The 21,066-nt window shown below is 48.2% G+C and overlaps 1 protein-coding gene across 1 annotated transcript in view; it reads left to right on the plus strand.

Moving 5' to 3' along the window:
* Window positions 1–823: 823 nt before the first annotated feature.
* LOC147124174 (sodium-dependent phosphate transporter 2-like) overlaps window positions 824–21,066 on the plus strand; it is a 166,059-nt gene continuing 145,816 nt past the window's right edge. The window contains exon 1 of the mRNA XM_085983353.1: window positions 824–1,083. The gene's annotated coding sequence lies outside the window, so the exon portion shown is untranslated. The remainder of the gene's footprint in view (window positions 1,084–21,066) is intronic.

Here is a 21,066-nt window from a genome sequence, read left to right on the forward strand (position 1 = left end):
TATGGTGCTAATAGTATGGTTTTGAGTGGTTACTGTTTTATTATGGTATAGTTGGAGCTGGTCCTGATGTTCATGGTGTGGTTTGAATGGGTACTGCTGTTTCTGATATATTTGGAGCTGGTGCTTATGGATAAGGTCGGAGCTGGTGCTGGCCTTCATGGTATGGCTGGTGCTGAAGTTTGTAGTATGGGTGGTGCTGATGTTTATGGTATGGTTGGAGCTGGGGCTGGTTATGGTATAGTTGGAGCAGCTGTTTATGGTATGGGTGGTGGTAGTGTTTGTAGTATGGTTGGAGCTGGTGTTTATGGTACAACTTGCATTTATATAGCACCTTTAAAGTAGTAAAATGTCCCAAGGCACTGTTGGAGCTGGTGTTTGCGTTACGGGTGGCGCGAGTGCTAATGTTAATGGTTTGGCTGGTGTTTGTGGTACAGGTGGCGCTGGTGTTAATAGTATGGCTGGTGATGGTGGTAGAGGCAGTGCTGGTGTTTATGGTACAGGTGGTGTTGGTGGTAGAGGCAGTGCTGGTGTTTATGGCACAGGTGGTGTTGGTGGTAGAGGCAGTGCTGGTGTTTATGTCACAGGTGGTGTTGGTGGTAGAGGCAGTGCTGGTGTTTATGGCACAGATGGTGCTGGTGGTAGAGGCAGTGCTGGTGTTTATGTCACAGGTGGTGCTGGCATTTATGGTACCACTGGCGTTTATAGTCCAGGTAGTTGGTTCAGTTCGGCGTGTAATGCGTGTGTGGGAGGTATTTGGTTTCCCTTTCTCTCAGTAATAAGCAGTGTGTGACCCGGTGTCTCCCTCGTTTCCAACCACAGGGGACCCAGTGGCCGCTCCGCCTCCTCGCTCTCCCTCTCGCTGGTATAAAGAGAGACAGAGCCGCTCCCTCTGCTCGCACTCGGGTTAACATGGCGGTTTAGACCCTCTCGGAGTCCGGTATCGTGAGTGCGAATTTGCCAAAAGCAACAGTCCCCCAGTCAGCCTTCCGTCGCGGGCCAGGGAACCGACACGTTTCTGACGGAGGAACCCTCGCTCGGCGCCGGCTTCTGACTGATAAAGAGTGACCGGAGCGGCACATCCTGGTGAGTGACTGAGGCCCCAGCACCCTGAAGTTTGTTTAATGAAACTTATGTTTTTTTACCCCCTGCCTGTTGCTCTTGTTAAATTCGCCCGGATTTAGGGATTCCCTTCATGGCGGCGGCATCCCGGTGTCAGGCCCGCTGCCTCCCTCCTCTCTGCCCCCCGCCCGCGATTCCCCTCACCTTTTCTGCTCCATTTTCTGTGCACAGTGAGGCTCGGGTCCCTGTTTGGCCGAGTGTCCCTTTTGCTTCCTCCACGCCTCCGTTTTAAGGCACGGGGTTGGTGTGTGTGTCGCGCCGCGGTAGCCACATGGTGGGTGGTGATGGTAGATTAGCGAGAGTATTCACCTGCGTGTATGTGTGTGGTGTGTGCTGCGGAACCCGGCAGTGGGAACTCGGAACACAGCTGTAGAATCCATAATGGAATCTCGCCATAATGGAATCTCGCGACATAAATGGAACCACGCGACACGGGCCGGTGAACCCTGTGTGGAAGCTCGCGACAGGAATGGAATCTCGGGCCACTGTTGTAGAACCCTGTGTGGAAACTCGCGACAGAAATGGAATCTCGGGGCCACTGTTGTAGAACCCTGTGTGCCAGCTCGCGACAGGGTACTGACCAGTCGCGCCCCCCACCCCCGGCGCGGAGATTCTCTCCGCGGGTTGAATCTCCAGCAGACCAGGCACTGGGTGAAATGCGGACAACTCGGTTGGCGCCCATTGCACGAAGCACTCTCGAGTTTGACACATTCAGTCACAGCTCTCCCCCCCCCGCTCCCCCCAAACCCTAAACCGTCTCTTACCACCCACTCCCAGCCCTGACTCCCACAGAGAACTAGTACCGGTTACACTGAGCCGGGCTGGGGGGGGGTTTCCTCCAGCTCTAGAGGGAGCGGGCCCGGCGGCTGTCACACCGTCGTGGATTGGGGGTGGTGGCGGACCCAGGAAGAGTTGGAGCCCAGTCAAGGGACAGAAGAGTGAGTACAGTGACACAGGCCCGGCACCAACCCCCACCTTAAATCCTGTGTTGCTCCTAACTTGCTGTATACCGACCCCCTATCCCGTATTGTGACGAAGTGTGACATTCTCGGGAAATATAGTCCCCGATTCAGAAGACCAAAGTTTTGCTAGAATGATGAGTGTTGAGGCCATGGGATCGTGCTGGTACCTGCTCACTGGGCACCTGCTTTGATTTGCATGGTCACCTTTAAGACCTTCTACCTGCACCTGAGATGGCATCAATGAGAACTCAACCCAAACTTAATGTAGACTGCAGTTGTCATTTGGAGTTCTCTGGACTGAGTGTACTGTGAAGACTTGCTGGTGTTTTTTATGCTGATTTGTAGTTCTGTAGCTTGAGTTGTGGTAGCATTCCATCTGGCTGATCTTTCAAAATCAGATTAGTTGTGATTAGGGTTGCAAAATTCTGGGAATTTTTAAGAGGAAACTTTCCATGGGAATTTTTGGGAATTTTGAGTTTTTTTGCACACTGATGGTTTTTGTCCCTGACCCTTATATTATCTTTGTTGTCAAAATAGACATACTGTTCCATACAAATAAAAACAGGCTTTCAAAACTTTTTATTTAGGTTATAATTTTGAACTTTATTGAACCCCCACAAAAAAGACCTTTGTATGCGTATTCCCAAAAAGTGACCAGTTTCGTTCAGAGGCCGCTGATGAAGGTGGGATTTGGAGTATCACCGATGCAATAGGTGACAGGGCCTCAGATGCACAAAGTCCCTTCCACCAGGTATGTGCACTGATATGCTTGCATGATTCCCATATCCCATCCCCATTCCAAAGACCTTGCTTGGTAGAGAACTTTGCCAGACTTCCCAGAACTTTGCCCACATCCAGATTGAGATGGTGTGAGAGGGTAGAAATCACACCTGTAAGCGCTGTTGATCTGTTCTCCAGAAAGTATTGGTCTTCCAACATGCTTTGGGTCCAGCATATATGCTGCAGCATGAATCGGCTTGACACAAAATTCTTGACGCGTCTGTATGAATTGAACAATTGCCTTCTCTGCTTTGAGCAGCAGGGATGTGGGTAGGGCAATGCTGATTTGTTCTTTTAAATCAGTAAAAAGCCTGAGAACACCTGACAAGACAGCGTCATCTCCTTCAATCTGAGCAATTGCAGATGCTACTGGTGAGAGTAGTTTAAGGCTGCTAACCACTCTCTCCCAAAACACATCATCCAGCAGTATTTTCTTGATGGTGGTTTCCATATCCCCAGACTGGGATATTGCCATTTCTTGCAGCGACTCCTTACCCTCCAGAAGGCTGTTGTACATTATGACAACACCACCCCATCTAGTGTTGTTTGGCAGCTTCAGTGTGGTGTTCTTGTTCTTCGTCATTTTGCTTGGAGTTGTAGGTTGCTGCAACTACCTGTTTTCCCCTGACATACTTAACAACTTGCTTGGCTCTCTTGTACAGTGCTTCCATGGTTCTCAAACCCATGATGTCCTTGAGGAGCAGGTTAAGCCCATGAGCTGCGCACCCAATAGACGTAATATGAGGGTAGGCCTCCTCCACTTGAGCCCAAGCAGCCTTCATATTCACAGCATTGTCAGTAACTACTACAAAGACCTTTTGTGATCCAAGATCGTTGATGACTGCTTTCAGCTCATCAGCAATGTATGTGCGTGTGTGTCTGTTGTCCTTCGTGTCTGTGCTCTTGAAGAACACTAGGAGAGGAGTGGAGACGATGTAGTTTATGATGCCCTCCCCTCGTACATTTGACCACCCATCTGAGATAACTGCAACACAGTCTGCCATCGCTATCGTTTCTTTGAGCTTTCCTTGGACCCTGTTATACTCAGCCTCCAGCAAATAAGTAGACAAAGCATGTCTGGTGGGAGGACAGTATGCAGGGCGAATAACATTGAAAAATCTCTTCCAGTACACATTGGCTGTGAGCATGAGGGGTGAGCCTGTTGCATATACAGCTCGAGCAAGGCACTCATCTGCATTCTTCTGGCTATGGTTATCCATTGTATCAAAGAACCTTACAAGTGGGCCAGGAGTTGCTGATGATAAGGAGCCTGATGCTGAATGAGAACCATCATCTTCTTGAATGGAAGCAGAGGAACTCTGGGCTGACTGCTGTGAGCTTTGAGTGAAGTTGTTGCATTTGGATAAATGCTGCTGTATCTTTGTGGCATTCTTTACATATGGCTTTGTACAGTGTTTGCACATGTACACAGTCTTTCCATCTTTAATGCCTGGGGTAAAATGCTTCCACACATCCGACGGTAAACGTGGCATTGTTCTATGCAGAGAAATAAAGGGCATTCATCTCTGTGTCGAACTGCGGTCGATCAGCACGATTGCAACAGGGTGAGTACATTTTTGCTGATGCTCCATGTGATGGAAGCATGACCTGTACACACACGACGCTACATCACCAATAGTGTATTATTTTGTATATTTTAAATTGAAGGACAACAGAGTTCAACAAGTAACTGGTTTATTTGGTATAAAGTCTGATTTACTTACTGCATCATCACAACGTCAGCAGAAAACAAAATGACTTCCCTCAGGCCCCCTAACCTGGATCTTAAAAAAACTATAGCAGTCTTACAGATGCCTGCAGGCCAATCACAATTTGATATGCAAATATTACAAATAGAGGGAGCTAATCACTCATCCAACCAATCAGGACACATTTGTTCACAGTCACACACAAAACTTGTAATCGTTAAAACAAGCCAAGTAAGAAGATAAACATATATTGATTAAGAAATTCCTTAATAATTAAGATTCCATCTCTGTTAGTAATTTTAAGAGAGGACCTGTGGGGGGGAGAAAAAAGAAAGAAATACAAAAAAAAACAATATTATGCTAGCATGTGCTTTTTTGGGCAAAATTCCCAAGCTAAACTTCCCGTGGAAAATTTCCGGAAATTTACCGGAAACTTTCCACCCCTTTGCAACCCTAGTTGTGATCAAGTACTTTGAATACTTCCCACTGGTTTGTTTGTACATTTACCATAGAAACATAGAAGATAGGAGTAGGCCATTCGGCCCCTCGAGCCTGCTCCGTCATTCAATGCGATCATGGCTGATCATCCAAACTCAGTACCCTGTCCCTGCCTTCTCCCCATATCCCTTGATCCCATTAACCTCTCAGCCCATTTTACTGCAGTCAGTTCATCTCTCATCCCTTCGAAGTTTGCCATACGCAAATTAAAAATCCTTGGTTTGTAACTCTCACTTCTCGTTCTCAAATCCAATATAATCATATTATGGTCACTATTTGCTGGGTGCTTCTTGACTGTCAGATATTCATCACAAAATCCAGTATGGCCTGTTTCTTTGTCAGTTCTAAAACATACTGTTCCAGAATACTGCCTGAACACATTCTTGAAATTCATTGTCTTTACTATTTGAGCTGTTCTGCTTCTCCCACTCTGAAAATTTAAATTCTCTCATTATAACCACTTTGTTTCTGCTGTACAAGCTTTTGGTTATCTGCCCTAATATCGCCTTCTGTAACTCACACTTTGTCTGATTCTTCTTCTTAGGCAGTCCCTCACAACCGAGGATGACTTGCTTCCACATTTAAAATGAGTTCTTAGGTGACTGAGTCCAATGCGGGACCTACAGTCTCTGTCACAGGTGGGGCAGACATGGTTGAAGGGACGGGTGGGTGGGGTGCTTGGGTTGACGTGTGCTCCTTCCGCTGTTTGCGTTTGGCTTCCGCTTGCTCCCGGCGAAGAGACTCGAGGTGTTCGGCACCTTCCCGGATGCTTCTCCACTTTGTGCGGTCTTGGGCCAGGGATTCCCAGGTGTCAGAAGGGATGTTGCACTTTTCAAGGAGGCTTTGAGGCTGTCCTTGAAGCGTTTCCTCTGCCCGCCTGGGGCTCTCTTGCCGTATTGGAGCTCCGAGCAGGGCGTTTGTTTTGGGAGTCTCGTATCGGGCATGCGGACGATGTGGCCCGTCCATCGGAGCTGATCGAGCGTGGTCAGAGCTTCGATGCTGGGGATGTTGGCCTGAGCGAGAGCACTGGCCTGAGCGAGAACACTGATGTTGGTGTGCCTATCCTGCCAATGAATTTGTCTGATAACGCTCCTGTAAAGCCTCTTGGGACTATATAAATGCAAGTTGGCGATGCTGTTGTACATGTATCACTGATCTCTGTATTTATACACCTCACCTGTCTCCACTACATCATTACTATCGGGAGGTCTGTGGACAACTACCAGAGCCTTGCATCCTTTGTTACTTAATTCTACCCATGGTGTTTCCACTGCCCAGTCACCCTTGCTGAAATCTCATCGGATTTCTACTGCGGTAATTGTGTCTTTTATCAATAATTCTACTCCTCCTTTCTTAATTTCCCTTCCTTTTCTAAACAATCCTATGGCATGGAATATTTAGCTCCCAATAACACCCAGTTTGTAGCCCGGCCTCTGTCGTGGCTATTGCATCATACCCTTTTAAGCTGATTTATTGTGCTTCACTTATTCGTACAGACTTCTTATCTAGATAACTGTCCCCATATGTCCTACTGGTCTTTACTACCCTGGAGATTTTGATTCTTTATCTAAAATTTAGCTCCTTGAAGTCCATTTGCAGAACCGCAAACCTGCTCTTGTCTGTCATTGGTTCCCACATGAATCAAGACCTCTCGCTGCTTGCCCTCTGATTCCAGCACCTCTTTTATTCGCTCCATGATGTCCCAAGCCCTGGCACTTGGGAAACAACATACCACTCAGGGTCCTGGATCATATCTACAAAAGAAACTATCAATCCCCCACAATATCACCTGCCTATTCTTACTATCTGTACTGTTTTCCCCTACCGGTAACCACTCTCTCCCCAGTGCCTTGTAGTCGCTCAGTGTCACTCTTTTTTAACCACATACAGGAAACTCTCGTTTAAACGGCACCTAAATATCCGGAATTCTCTATTAACTGGCAAAATTCATACTCCGAAAACACCTCAATAACCGGAAATGTTGCCGAGTCCGAGTCTCCCGCGGTGGCCGAGTTAGTCAGTGTGGGTTGTTCTCCAAACTGCCACTACTCGGCTTCTTGGCACTGTCAGAAGCCCGAACACCTCAATAACAGGAGTCTGACTCTGTTTGTTAAAAGTAGCCTCGGTAGATAACCCTCTCCGTCATCCAGAATTTTTAATCAACCGGCACCATCCTGGTCCCGTCGGTGCCGGATACCAAAGAGTTTCCTGTATCTGGATCCTAAATGGATATACCTATTGGACAAACCCAATTCCAAAGATCCCTTGTCAACCCTCCTCTGTTGCTTCCTACTCTGTCTACTGATGGTCACCTAGTCTCCCTTACCAACTTCTGTACAACCTGTGGAGTGAGCACCCTTTGGGAGGTCTGCTCCAGAAAACACTCCACTCTGCAACATTCAGGTGGATGTCCAGTTGACTCCTGAGCTGTGCAACTCTCTATTGGCATGTAACTGTTGCGCACTTCATTCATGTATGGATTTACCCTGCATGGTACACGAGTCTAGGCAGGACCACATCATGCATGCCCCACAATTACTCCAGACACTGATCCTGCTAAACCAAGTTATTAAATTATTTCTGTTTACTCGTAATTTATTATTTTTACTTAATATGTTTTGAAAGTCTCTATCCTACCCCCTGGAAACTATTGTATAGTTAAAAACTATAAATTAGAGTTTTTATGAACAATTTCGGAAATAAATACTTGGCTCTTGCCGCAATGGGCCTCACAAATAAGGTTTTTTTTTGTGGATGGAAGGGGAGTGGGTGGAAAAAATAATACAGTAATAGATCGCTGGAGCTGGTACTAGGAAACAGGAAGGAGGCTGAGTCACCTGTTAACTCTCCCAAGCGGTGTTAACACTGTATGCAAACACCAGGGGAAAGCTTCCTAACTCACACTAAGCCCTGTTCACCCATCACCCTGTGCTCGCTGACTTACATTGACTCCCAGTCCACAAATACCTTTTGTTTTTAAAATTCTCATCCTTGTGTTCAAATCCCTCCCATGGCCTCGCTTCATCCTACCTCTCTTCCCCCTAACCTAGGAGTTTGTGGTTTATGGGGTGTGGTGGAAATGATGCTCCAGCCATCATGAGGTTATTGGGTAGGTTTGATGGACCAGCTGGGCTTTTCCTGCCCATCAATTTTGTACGTTTGTATATCTGTAACCTCTCAGGGCTACAACCCTCAAACTCTGCATTCCTCCAACACTGGCCTCTTGTACATTCCCCCTATTTCCTTCACACCACCATTGGCGGCCATGCCTTCAGCTATCTAGGCCTTAAGCTCTGGAATTCCCTCCCTAAACCCCTCTACCTCCTTTTTAAGACACTCCTTAAAACCTACCTCCTTGACCAAGCTTTTGGTCACCTGTCCTAAAATCTCCTCCTTTGGCTTGGTGTTACAGGAAACTTTGTTATATCCGGCACCGACGGGACCGAGCTGTTGCCGATCTATCAAAACTGCCGGACATACAAAGTTAATGTTGAAGCATAGAGGTTTTCATCTCCGTATCTGACAACAAACACGGTTGCTTAGCAACAGCTTGTAAACAGTCGGCCCGTACCTTGGAAGCGTCTCTATAGCTTAGCAACAGCTTCAGAGAGACTTTCCAGAGCCCGACTGTTGAAAACAAAGCCACGAGAAGAAAAAAAACTATTCTGTCCATGTATAATTGAGACACGGACTGCAGGAGTTGATTATAACAAGTCTTTACTGAATGGAGACAACCTGGAAACTGAAACTACAGAAGCCTGCTAGGGCCTTTTATACAGGGGTGGTCACTGCCGGTACTGCAGTCTGAGACCGGTTATTCCCTTAAAGGTACATACACAACAATTCCTCCCCTTTTTAGATAAACAGTACATAACATTTAACAACTAAATAACTAATTACAGTTACAATTACGGTTGCTAGATACATTAGTTGAAGTTAAGCAATTATAAGTTCAGTCTTTGAGGCGGCTTCCTGATTCTGTCTGGATAACGCCTCTTTGGGATATCTGGTTCTTCTGGCAAGGTTGAGTCGGGATCAATGTCGTCGTTTGGTTCGTCTTGCTTCCAATATCACCGATTCTGCGGTAGATGCAATTGGTACTTCGGTTTCATCGCCAGGTGTATCAGATCGTGGTGTGGAGTTGACGTTTTCCCGCGACTCTAGAATCTGGTCAGCATGGCGCCTTAGAATGCTTTCTCCAACATCCACGGTATACATTAGAGGTCCTTGCCGTGTACAGATCGTTCTTGGCTGCCATTTCTCTGTGCGGTAGTCCCGGGCCAAAACTGGTTGACCTATCTTAAAACTCCTGGTTGGCCTTTCATTCATATTCTGAAACTGCCTGTTCTCCACATCTCTTCTGACGTTTGGCTTAACCAAATCCAAGCGGCATCGTAGTCTTCGATTGAAGAACATCATGGCTGGAGTTTGGTTGGTAACCGCATGTGTCGCATTCCGGTAGGCAAACAAGAAGTTATCCACCTTGTGTTGTAGGGGTATATCTTCATTACACATTGCCTTGATAGCCTTCTTGAATGTTTGAACAAACCTCTCGGCCAATCCATTAGTGGCTGGATGATATGGGGCGGATGTGTAATGCTTAACACCATTGTTCTTTAAGAACCTCCGGAACTCTTCAGACACAAACTGTGGTCCATTGTCAGAGCAAATCTGTTCAGGCAGCCCATTCCTGGCGAATATGGTTCGTAAGACTGTGATAGTTTTTTCTGTGGTGCTTGAGGACATTTTTATTACCTCTGGCCACTTTGTGCATCCACCGCAATTAAAAACATCGAGCCCATAAAGGGACCAGCAAAATCAATGTGCACCCTTTGCCATGGAGATGAGGGCCACTCCCATGGATGTAGAGGGGCTTGTGGTGGGGCGTTTTGGACCTTCTGGCATCCTGTACAGCTCTTGGTCATCTCTTCGATTTCTCTATCGATTCCCGGCCACCACACAAACGCTCTGGCTAAGTTCTTCATTTTTACCCCTCCCAGATGACCCTCATGAAGCTCATTGAGCACTCTATCCTTCAATTTGGGTGGAATTACTACTCTGGATCCACACATCAGGGTTCCTCTGCACACTGACAGCTGTTCTCTTCTCAGTGAGAATGCTGGCAGCAGTGGTTCGCCATGTGCTGGCCATCCCTTCACCGTTAAATCATAGACCCAGGAGAGTGTCGGGTCATTTCGTGTTTCCTTTTCTATGTTTGCATTCGTCACAGGGAGACATTCGACTATAGTCGAGTGGAATAACTCCACTGGATCCACTGCCAGTTCTTCTTCAACAGTAGGCGCGACAATCCATCAGCATTCCCATGCTGTTTAGTTCCTTTTGTACTCGATGTCATATTGGTGTGCCCCTAGGAAAAGGGACCACCTCTAGCCGTTGTGCCGTCATTATCGGTACACCCTTCTGAGGGTTGAAAATGGAGACGAGAGGTTGATGATCAGTTAGTAGAGTAAATTTCTGACCGTGCAGGTAGTGATTGAACTTCTTCACCCGCCCCCCCCCCCCCCCCACACCAGGCTGAGGGCCTCTGTCAATCTGGGCGTAGTTACGCTCGGCTCAAGTTAATGAGCGTGACGCAAAAGCTATCGGCTTCTCTGAACCATCAAGGAATTTATGTGACAGTACCGCCCCAACACCGTAGGGAGACTCATCACACGCCAGTCTTATCGGTAGTGATGGGTTGTAGTGAGCCAATACTTCTCTTGAAGTGATTAGGTCCTTACTCTTCTGAAAGGCCCGCTTACATTCATCGCTCCATTTCCATGCTACTCCCGTTCGTAGTAGGGCGTTCAGTGGATGCAGAATTGTGGACAAATTCGGCAAAAACTTATGGTAGTAATTCACCAATCCGAGGAATGACCTCAGTTGCGACACATTTTCAGGCGCTGGAGCCTTAACTACCGCTTCAATTTTGTCAGGGGACTTATGTAACCCCTCTTCATCAATCACGTGGCCACAATACGATATCTGTTTCTTAAAAAACTCGCACTTGGGGCGATTGGCTCGTAGCCCATGTTCACGTAGTCTAGTGAGCACCTGCCCTAGGTTGGCAAGGTGTTCACTGTCATCTTCACCTGTCACTAGGATGTCGTCCAAGTAACACTGAGTCCCCGGAATCCCTTGCAGGACTTGTTCCATCGCTCTTTGCCATATTGCCGGAGCTGATGCTACTCCGAATACCAGTCGATTATACTGGTAAAGACCTTTGTGAGTGTTTATCGTGAGATACTTCCTAGAGGATTCTTCAACCTCCATCTGCAAATATGCTTGTGCTAGGTCAATTTTTGTAAAACACTTCCCTCCAGATAGTGAGGCGAAGATATCTTCTATCTTTGGAAGAGGATATTGTACTGTGTGAAGGACTGGGTTCACTGTCACCTTGAAGTCCCCACAGATGCGAACCTTCCTTGGCTCCTCGGACTTATTGTTTAACGTTTTCTTCATGACAGGAACGATGGGTGTCGCCCACTCGCTCCAGTCTACCTTGGATAACACGCCTGCATTCTCCAGCTCTGCCTCGACGGCTGGGCGAATTGCATATGGTACCGGTCTTGCTTTGAAAAACTTGGGAATTGCATTCTCCTCTATTTTTTATCGAGGCGGTTACGCCTTTAAGAGTGCCCAGTTCTTGTTGAAATACCTCTTTGGCGTCAGCTAAGATTGTTGACAATCGTCCAGGAGTGACGTCGTCATCCTTTTTACCAGCCACCGTCAGTGCCTGAATGGAGTGCCAGTCTAAACTTATCTTTCTGATCCATTCACGTCCCAATAATGGTGGTCCACCATCTTGCAGAATGTAGAGATACAATTTCCGTATTTTCTTGCCGTTGTATTCGACAGGCACCCTTATTTTTCCTCTGGGGTATACTTTTTTGCCCCGTATACGTCCTGAAGACAATGGATGTCTCTCAAGGGTATGTGTGAGAATAGCCGCTCGTAGTCTCGTCGATTCATGACGGTTAGAGCTGATCCTGTATCCAATTCCATTTTGACTTGGGACCCTGCTATCGTGAGGGTGACCCAAATGGTTTGGTGATCCTCTTTTGCGATTACGTTGTGAAGTTTGAGACAGCTTAGTCTCTTGTTCCCGGATTCACTATCGCTCATCTGGTCTTCGGAACTACTGTCCGTCATCTTTTGTACTTTCCTGTACGGTTCCTTAGTAGCCTTTTGTCATTGGTCTTCTTCCCAGACCTGCAAACTCATGCAATGTGTCCCATCTTTCCGCATTGCCTGCATATTTTGTCCTTGGACCAGCAGTCCTTCTGGTCATGGTTTGTTCTGCCGCAGCTAACATTTTGCAAATCCCCGTGTCATTTCGTGGGTGCCGTATTCCTGTGGCTTTTGTTGTATTTCCGCAGCTCCCCTTGCTGCTGCTTCGTACGATACTGCCACGCTGAAAGCCTTATCTAGCGTCCGCTCTTTCTCTGAGAGTAACCTCTTCTGGGTTCCTTCACCCAGGAGTCCACAGACAAATTTGTCCCGTAAGGTATCTGCCAGTCCTGCTCCGAACTGGCAGTGCTTTGATAGCTTGCGTAGTTCCGTAAGGTAATCAGCATTGCTCTCATTTTTATGCTGATTTCTCCTGTGGAATTTAAATCTTTCTGCTATCAGCAGCAGTGTAGGATTTTGGTGTTCCTGTAGGATAGCAACAATTTTGTTAAAACTCTTCACCTTCGGTTTGGCTGGAGTAATCAGGTCCTGCAATAGGCCATACGTTCTTGCGCCCATTAAATTTAGCAATACCGATGCCTTTTTCTCATCGGCTATTTCGTTTGCCTCGCAATATACCTCGACTCTTTCCACATACGTGGTCCAGTCTTCTATTGCATTATCGAAGGCAGTGATATCGCCAGTCTTTGGCATCTTAAAAATCTAAGATGGCGCCTCCCGCGCTTTGCCTTCGTTCCCGATGGATCAAAATGGCGCCTCCCGCGCTTTTCCTTCTTCCCCGCCTAGTTAAGATGGCGCCTCCCGTGCTTTCCCGCCGCTGCTGCCAATGCTGTTGCTGGCGATTATATTTATTTTACTATCCTGTAATGGTGACGCCCTATGGTCTTCGCGCCTCCCCGATCGCTGCTGCCAACGCCGCTCTCCGGTATTTTTATTTTTCTATCGCGCTTCAGTATTTGCTCCGTTAATTGAAGAACCGTTCCCGTCGTGGAGCGGACCCTCTGGGACACTTCCCTCCCTCTTCTTAGGTCCGAACGCTGCCCGGATTCGAAGCACCGGCCGCGCCTTGTGTGCTCCACCCTCTCTTTGCTTCCCGACTCGCTGCCTGGCCCCGTTGCAGAGCCACCCGATTGAGCTCTAGCCCGCCGCAGCCCAGGAAGGATCAGTGCACTACCTGCTACCTGCCACCAGCCCGATTTTTAGCTGGGAAACCACAGACTGGAGAACCAAGCCTGGCTCTCGACAGTCTCTCCTACACTTTTCAATTCGGTGATTTGGAGGGCGGTTGCCCACGGTCGACGCCTGTTCCTCGAGTTTCTTTGGATTTTTTTTTTTCTTGCTTCTGGCTTCGACCTTCAACAACGTCGTCTGAGGTGCTGCCGAGTTGTAGGTAAGTTCGTTTCTTACTCGTCGCCAGTATTATGTCCGTGTATAATTGAGACACGGACTGCAGGAGTTGATTATAACAAGTCTTTACTGAATGGAGACAACCTGGAAACTGAAACTACAGAAGCCTGCTAGGGCCTTTTATACAGGGGTGGGTACTGCAGTCTGAGACCAGTTATTCCCTTAAAAGTACATACACAACAAAACGGCTCCTGATTTCTGCCGGTAGATCGAGGTTTCCGGACATACAACCTCCGGATAAACCAAAGTTTCCTGTAATTTTTGTCTGAATATGCTCCTGTGATTCACCTCGTGCCGTTTTACTACATTAAAGGAGCTATATAAATGCAAGTTTTTGTTGGGTTCTGGGCATACAATTCGGTATGTCCATGTAGAGCTTTGCTAACTGGCACTGCAAGGCTGATGTGACCCCTGCTAACTCGGTGATCCACTTTTTAAACTAACATAAAACATGTCGAAAGGTCACCACCGACCTGAAACATTTAACTGTTTCTCTCTCCACAGAAGCTGCCTGACCTGTGTATTTCCAGCATTTTCTGTTTGTTTCAGATGGCCAGCATCTTCAGTATTATGCCTTTGTACTAACTTTACATTTTTAAATACAATGTCTGGGAATTTTTAGGTTTTTTGCTGCCTGTCGTCTGCGGCCGTCACTGCAGCTGATGTGAAGTTGGAGCAGCGTGAGCACCTTGTGGAGGAGCTGTCTTCTGTTACCAAATCCCCAAACTTGTGCTGGTTTGGCTCTAGCTGTGCTGCGTATTTTAAAGTAGCTTGTTGCACCATTGCAGAGCTTGTGTAGACTGTGCATTTATCTGGTCTTGTGGGAATAATATTTGTATGTCTGTTGCTGCTGCCTGCTTCACTCTTTGCTAACTGAAAGTTCCAACCTAATGGGTGGTTTAGAAGTGGAATTGTAGCTTGCATTATTTAGGGATTGGGTTAAAGAGAGATGGCATCTTAAGTGATGCCTTAACAGATGGTGTCTATTATGTGTAAAAGACTGGCACAATTTTGGCATATCAAATTGTGTGATCTAGAATTTGTGCCTCTTGCAGAATGAAGAGTGCATTTAATGACTATAGATACCAACCAGTTGATCTTGGACCTATTTGGCCAAATATTTGACCCCTAGACTAGGCTCATAACTTTTTGCTTTTCACTGTAAATAAGATACTTTCTCCAAACAACAACAAATGGCAGGCTTTCAAAAGGAATTACTTTTAAGGAAACGTGTTTAAACATTTGACTTTTTATCTGCATTTGAACTTCTGGGTACAAGGAATGTCGTTCTGAATGGAATGAAAGGGCTCAACCAAATCGGAAAAGAAGCTTGGCATCTGCGGCGGTGACGGATTAAACTGTGGTTGTGGAGTTCGCGTGCCTCTGGAGACAGATTTGAGATGTGCATGCAAAGTCAATGTAGTGTCACTACGGGAATGTATTACATTTTGTATTTTTTTTCTGGATATTGGCGTCTCTTGCTTGCCCATCCCTGATGGGTTGCCCTGAGCAGGTTATGTATAGTGGGCCTTTTTGTTGAACCGCTGGTAGTGGTGTGCTAGATCAGAGATTAGTTAAAAGTCAACTACGTTGGTGAGGTCTGGCGTCACATATAGGCCAGACTGGGTAAGGACGGCAGGTTTCCTTCCCCAAAAGACATTAGTAAAGCAGTTGGGTTTTTACTTTTACTGATGCCAGCTTATATTTTCAGATTTAAAAAAAAAAAAAAAAATTCTCAAACTCCCATTCTCTGAACTTTCCTTCTCTGGCTTATTAGTTCAGACCTCTGGATTACTACTAGTCCAGTAACACAGCCGCTATGTTACTGTACCCTCATAATTCATTTAAAGGTAGATGGCACCTGGAAAAGCATAAAATGTGTCGGCAAACTGTTCTTCCCTCGGATTTTCCAAAGGATTAAGTGGGTAGAGGGCAGTCCTGGTTACTTTAGAGTTGTGGAAGGTTTTTCACCTCATCCAATTCCAAATTCACCATTGTGTCTCGATGGCTTGCTTGACTGAGATCTCAACACAGACAGGGATAGAACCTGGGAGCTTCCTGGTCTGTATACATTGGTGACTCTGGATAGACTGGAGCATTGGATGAATCTCTAAACTGACTTGACTTTTGTTTTCATATACAATGCACATGCTGTCTTTTTTTTGGGAGGGGTTGGGGGGAGGAGCAAAATGGGGTGGGAGAATGTGTTTGTGTGGCAGGTTGGCCCCTAGCGTGGTGGGTGAGGGGAAGTGGTGGCTAAAAAAACTTGAGCTGCTGACCTTTTTTCTGCTGCTTGTATGTCAGTGGCTCAATTAGAAGGGAATGTTCTGGTAGATGACTTTTTTGTTGAACACAATAATTGGAAGAAAAATGGATGACTTTCCAAGAAATGAATTTAAAAAAAAAAAAAAAAAAAGGGGGGGTGGATAGTGGTAGAGTCAACATAACAACAAGTGTAGGGCATTCTGCTCCGCCATTCAATTAGATCATGACTGATCTGTACCTTGGTTCCATTTATCCACCTTTGCTTATATCCCTTGATACAAAAACCTATAAATCTCAAAAGTTTCAGTTGACCCAGTATCCACAGCCTTTTTGGAGAGCGCCACAGATTTTCACTACCCTTTTGTGTGTTTGGGGGTGGGGATGGGGTAGGGGTGGAGGAAGTGTTTCCCAATTTCACTCCTAAATGGCCCAGCTCTAATTTTAAGATTTGTGCCTCCTTGTTTCCTGAGGAAATAAAGATCAAAATCAGAACAAAGTGACACTAAATTTAATTCTGTTGTCGGTTGCTGTTATTTCTTATATTCTGGCAGAACTTGTATATCTTAATATAACAGAAAATGCTGGAAAAACTCAGCAGGTCAGACAACATCCGTGGAGAGAGAAATAGAGTCAACGTTTCATGTCGAAACCCTTTGTCCAGGATGTTGCCTGGCCTGCTGAGTTTTTCCAGCATTTTCTGTTGTTGTTTCAGATTTCCAGCATCTGCAGTATTTTGCTAACGTACTTGTATCTTAATATGGTTGGTGGGAATAATTGACCATTGCTTGAGGCAAATTTTTTAAATTGTGCTGGTACTTGTGATAGTTCTTTGATGTGGGTGAGGCACAGCAGCTAGAATTGAAGAATGGAAAAGGCGATCAGGAGCTGGGAGTCTGACAAGTCCCGATAGTGGGAGCCTGGCAGAAGGTGAGATCATTGGGAATTCAATGGCATCTTTGTCTTAAGAATGGAAAGCTGTGTAGGCAAATTTGCCCTACTCTAACTCACATTGGTAACAGCAATTCTACTACCAAATAATGCTGCTATTCAATGTGATGATGCAGTTCATGGCGTTTATTTCCCAAGTTCTCTCGGTTCTCCCATCCCACCACCCAGCGGATGGCTGCCACTATACACCACCTTCTTCTTAGGCAGTCCCTCGGAACCGAGGATGACTTGCTTCCACATTAAGAATGAGCTCGCAGGTGACTGATTAGTCCAATGCTGGACTTACAGTCTCTGTCACAGGTGGGGCAGACGGTGGTTTAAGGGGTGGGTGGGTGGGGTGCTTGGGTTGACTTGCGCTTGGCTTCCGCTTGCTCCCGGCGAAGAGGTGTTCGGCGCCTTCCTGGATGCTTCTCCTCCACTTTGTGTGGTCTTGGGCCAGGGATTCCCAGGTGTCGGTGGGGATGTTGCACTTTTTCAAGGAGGCTTTGAGGGTGTCCTTGAAGCGTTTCCTCTGCCCACCTGGGGCTCTCTTGCCGTGTCGGAGCTCTGAGTTGAGCGCTTGTTTTGGGAGTCTCGTATCGGGCATGCAGACAATGTGACCCGTCCATCGGAGCTGATTGCTGGGGATGTTGGCCTGAGCAAGAACACTGACGTTGGTGCGTGATGTGCCTCAATAAATCCGAGACTCGATGTTAGCGAAACAAAACAAGGCTTTTATTGACTTAGAAGGTAACACACAGAGGAGAATGTATCTTCCATCCAGAGGTCTGCCGTACTGGATGTGCTGCAGGCTGGGCCAGCTTACATAGGAGCCAGGTATGGGCGGAGCCCTACATACAGTACAATACAATGGAAATGAAACTGAAACCAACCACAGTCACAGGCAGAGAAATACTGATGAGTGATGAATGGAATATTTCATCACATTCACCCCTTCTATAGATTTAGTCTGTTCGGGGGTTTGATAGTCCTCTGCGACCGACGTGGCTGTTGTGGTGCCGCGGGTGTCGGCTGGGTGTGCCCGGTGGCCTCCTGGGTCTCTGCCGGGGGTGCCGCCAGGGTTGTTGAAGGGGTAGTTGGTGGGGGTACCGTTGGTCGATGTTCTTCCGGGGGTGATGAAAGAGTAGTGGGTGGGTAAGAGTTGCTGTGGTCATTGTTGCTGCTGTTGTCGTGGTTGTTGTCGTTACCGGCTGGGGCGACGTCTTTTATGGACACGGTGTCCTCCCTTCCGTCGGCGTGCCGGACATACGCGTATTGGGGGTTGGCGTGGAGTAGGTGCACTGACTCCACGAGAGGGTCCGTCTTGTGGCCCCTCACATGCCTTCGCACGAATACCGGACCTGGGGTGGAGAGCCATGACGGCATGGATACGCCTGAGGTGGATTTCCGGGGAAAGACAAACATTCGCTCGTGAGGCGTGGCATTAGTGGCAGTACACAATAGCGACCGTATCGAATGGAGCACATCTGGGAGGACTTCCTGCCAGCGGGAGATAGGGAGGCCTTTGGTCCTTAGAGCTAGAGTGACTGCTTTCCATACTGTCCTGTTCTCTCGCTCCACTTGACCGTTACCCCGGGGGTGGTACGGCTCGTGGCGATTCCCCCTGGACAGCATGTACTAGCGTAGCTCTTCACTCATGAAGGACGCCCCCCTATCCGTATGGATGTAGCTCTGCATGCAGAACAGGCTGTTGAGGCATTTAATGACCGTGGTGCTGGTCATGTCTGGGCAGGGGAAGGCGAATGGGAAACGAGAGTATTCGTCCACAATGTTCAGGAAGTAAACATTGCGGTCGACGGACGGGAGGGGGCCCTTGAAATCTAAGCTGAGCCGCTCAAAGGGCCGTGTAGCTTTGATTAAGTGGGCTCTATCTGGGCGGTAGAACCGAGGCTTGCACTCAGCGCAAGTGCGACAGTTCCTGGTCAGGGACCGAACTTCCTCAATCGAGTAGGGTAAGTTGCGGGACTTTATGAAGTGGAACAGCCGCGTGACCCCTGGGTGGCAGAGGTCATTGTGGAGGGTCTGTAGCCGATCCCCGGTGGCACTGGCACACATCCCTCGTGAGAGGGCGTCGGGGGATTCGTTAAGGGCCCCTGGCCGGTAAATGATGTCATAATTGAAGGTGGAGAGCTCGATCCGCCACCTAAGAATCTTATCATTTTTAATCTTCCCCCTCTGTTTATTATTGAACATAAACGCTACCGACCGCTGGTCAGTAAGTAGGGTGAAGCGTTTGCCGGCTAGGTAGTGGCGCCAGTGGCGCACTGCCTCCACGATGGCTTGGGCCTCCTTTTCTACGGAGGAGTGTCTGATCTCGGGCCCTTGGAGGGTCCTCGAGGAAAGCTACGGGCCGCCCTGCCTGGTTGAGGGTGGCCGCCAAGGCAAAGTCAGACGCATCACTTTCCACTTGAAAGGGAGTGTTCTCGTCCACTGCCTGTAGCGTGGCCCGCTCAATATCCTGCTTAATGCTTTTGAAGGCGGCGTGGGCCTCAGCAGAGAGCGGAAAAGAGGATGCTTTCAAGAGGGGGCGGGCTTTGTCGGAGTAGTTGGGGACCCATTGGGAATAATAAGAAAATAACCCCAGGCACCTTTTCAGGGCTTTGGGAGTGTTGGGCAGGGGCAGCTCCCGTAGGGGGCGCAATCGGTCGGTGTCTGGTCCGATTTCCCCATTCTCCACCACGCTGCCTAGTATGCAGAGGCGCGTGGTGTTGTAAACGCACTTGTCCTCGTTGTAGGTGAGGTTGAGTTTTTGTGCGGTTTTCAGGAACCTCTCGAGGTTCGAGTCGTGATCCTGCTGGTTGTGACCGCAGATGGTGACGTTGTCGAGGTAGGGGAAGGTTGCCTGCAAGTGGTGGCCATCGACCATGCGGTCCATCTCCCTCTGGAAGACCGAGACCCCATTCGTCACCCCAAAGGGGACTCTGAGGAATTGGTAGAGGCGTCCGTTCGCCTCGAAGGCGGTGTACGGGCGGTCCTCTGGTCTGATAGGGAGCTGGTGGTACGCTGACTTGAGGTCGATGGTGGAGAACACCCGGTATTGGGCGATTTGGTTCACCATTTCTGATGTAGCGGGTAGGCATCTAGTTGGGTGTACCTGTTGATCGTTTGGCTATAGTCGATCACCATCCGTTTCTTCTCGCTACCCCTTACCACCACCACTTGGGCGCGCCACGGGCTATTGCTGCGTTCAATAATGCGCTCTTTCAGGAGCCTGTCTACCTCGGTCGCGATTAAACCGCCTGTCCTCCCAGCTGTACCTCCTGCTTTTGGTCGCTATTGGCCGGCAGTTAGGGGTAAGGTTCGCGAATAGCGAAGGCGGCTTTACCTTCAGGGTAGCCAGACCGCACACTGTGAGGGGCGGCTGGGACCCACCGTAATTGAGTGTGATGCTTTGGTGGTAGCACTGGAAATCCAGGCCCAAGATCACGCTCGCACATAGATTCTTCATGATTAATACTTTAAAATTATCGTATACAGTTCTGTTAACGGACAATTGTACCGTGCAGTAACCCATAATGGTCGATGTCTGGGTTTTATCAGCCATAGAGATGGTACCCCGAGTAGGGACCACCTTTAGGGAGAGTTGTTGTACCAGTTCAGGGTGGATAAAACTCTCCGTGCTTCCACTGTCAATTAAACATTTAACCCTGCACCCGTTTACCTCGATGTCCACCATTGATTTGGATAGCGGGTGCGGCCTGGTCTGGTCCACTGTGACCGATGCCACTGTAGGGCCCTGATCGAGACAAGATGGCGTCCACGCTGTCTGCTCACAAGATGGCGGACCCCACGAGGTCGGGCAAGATGGCGTCCAAGATGGCCGCTCCCACGGCGCACACGCGGCGGTGGCGGGTTTTCCGGCGGGGTTCCCTCTGCACACCTTCCCAAAGTGCCCCTTCTTACCGCACTTAAAGCAGGTGGTGCCTTTCGCCGGGCACAGGTTTCTGGTGTGCTTCGGCTGCCCGCAGAAGTAGCAGTTGGGTCCCCGACGCGTCGCGGCTGTCGTAGGGCTTCTGGGGGGAAAGTGGGGCCCCAACGGTGTCGGGCGGGGAAGATGCCTTCCAAGATGGCGGCGCCCTTGGTGCACACGTGGCGGCGTGGACGGCGCGGGCTGAAGAGTAGGCGTCCGAGTTTCTCTGGGCCACATCCAGGGATCGTGCTGTGTCCGCAGCCTGTTTCAGGTCCAA

This window comes from Somniosus microcephalus, chromosome 1, assembly GCF_052327205.1.
Source record: "Somniosus microcephalus isolate GS21.2 chromosome 1, FLI_Smic_1.0, whole genome shotgun sequence".
In the NCBI taxonomy this organism is placed as follows: domain Eukaryota; kingdom Metazoa; phylum Chordata; class Chondrichthyes; order Squaliformes; family Somniosidae; genus Somniosus; species Somniosus microcephalus.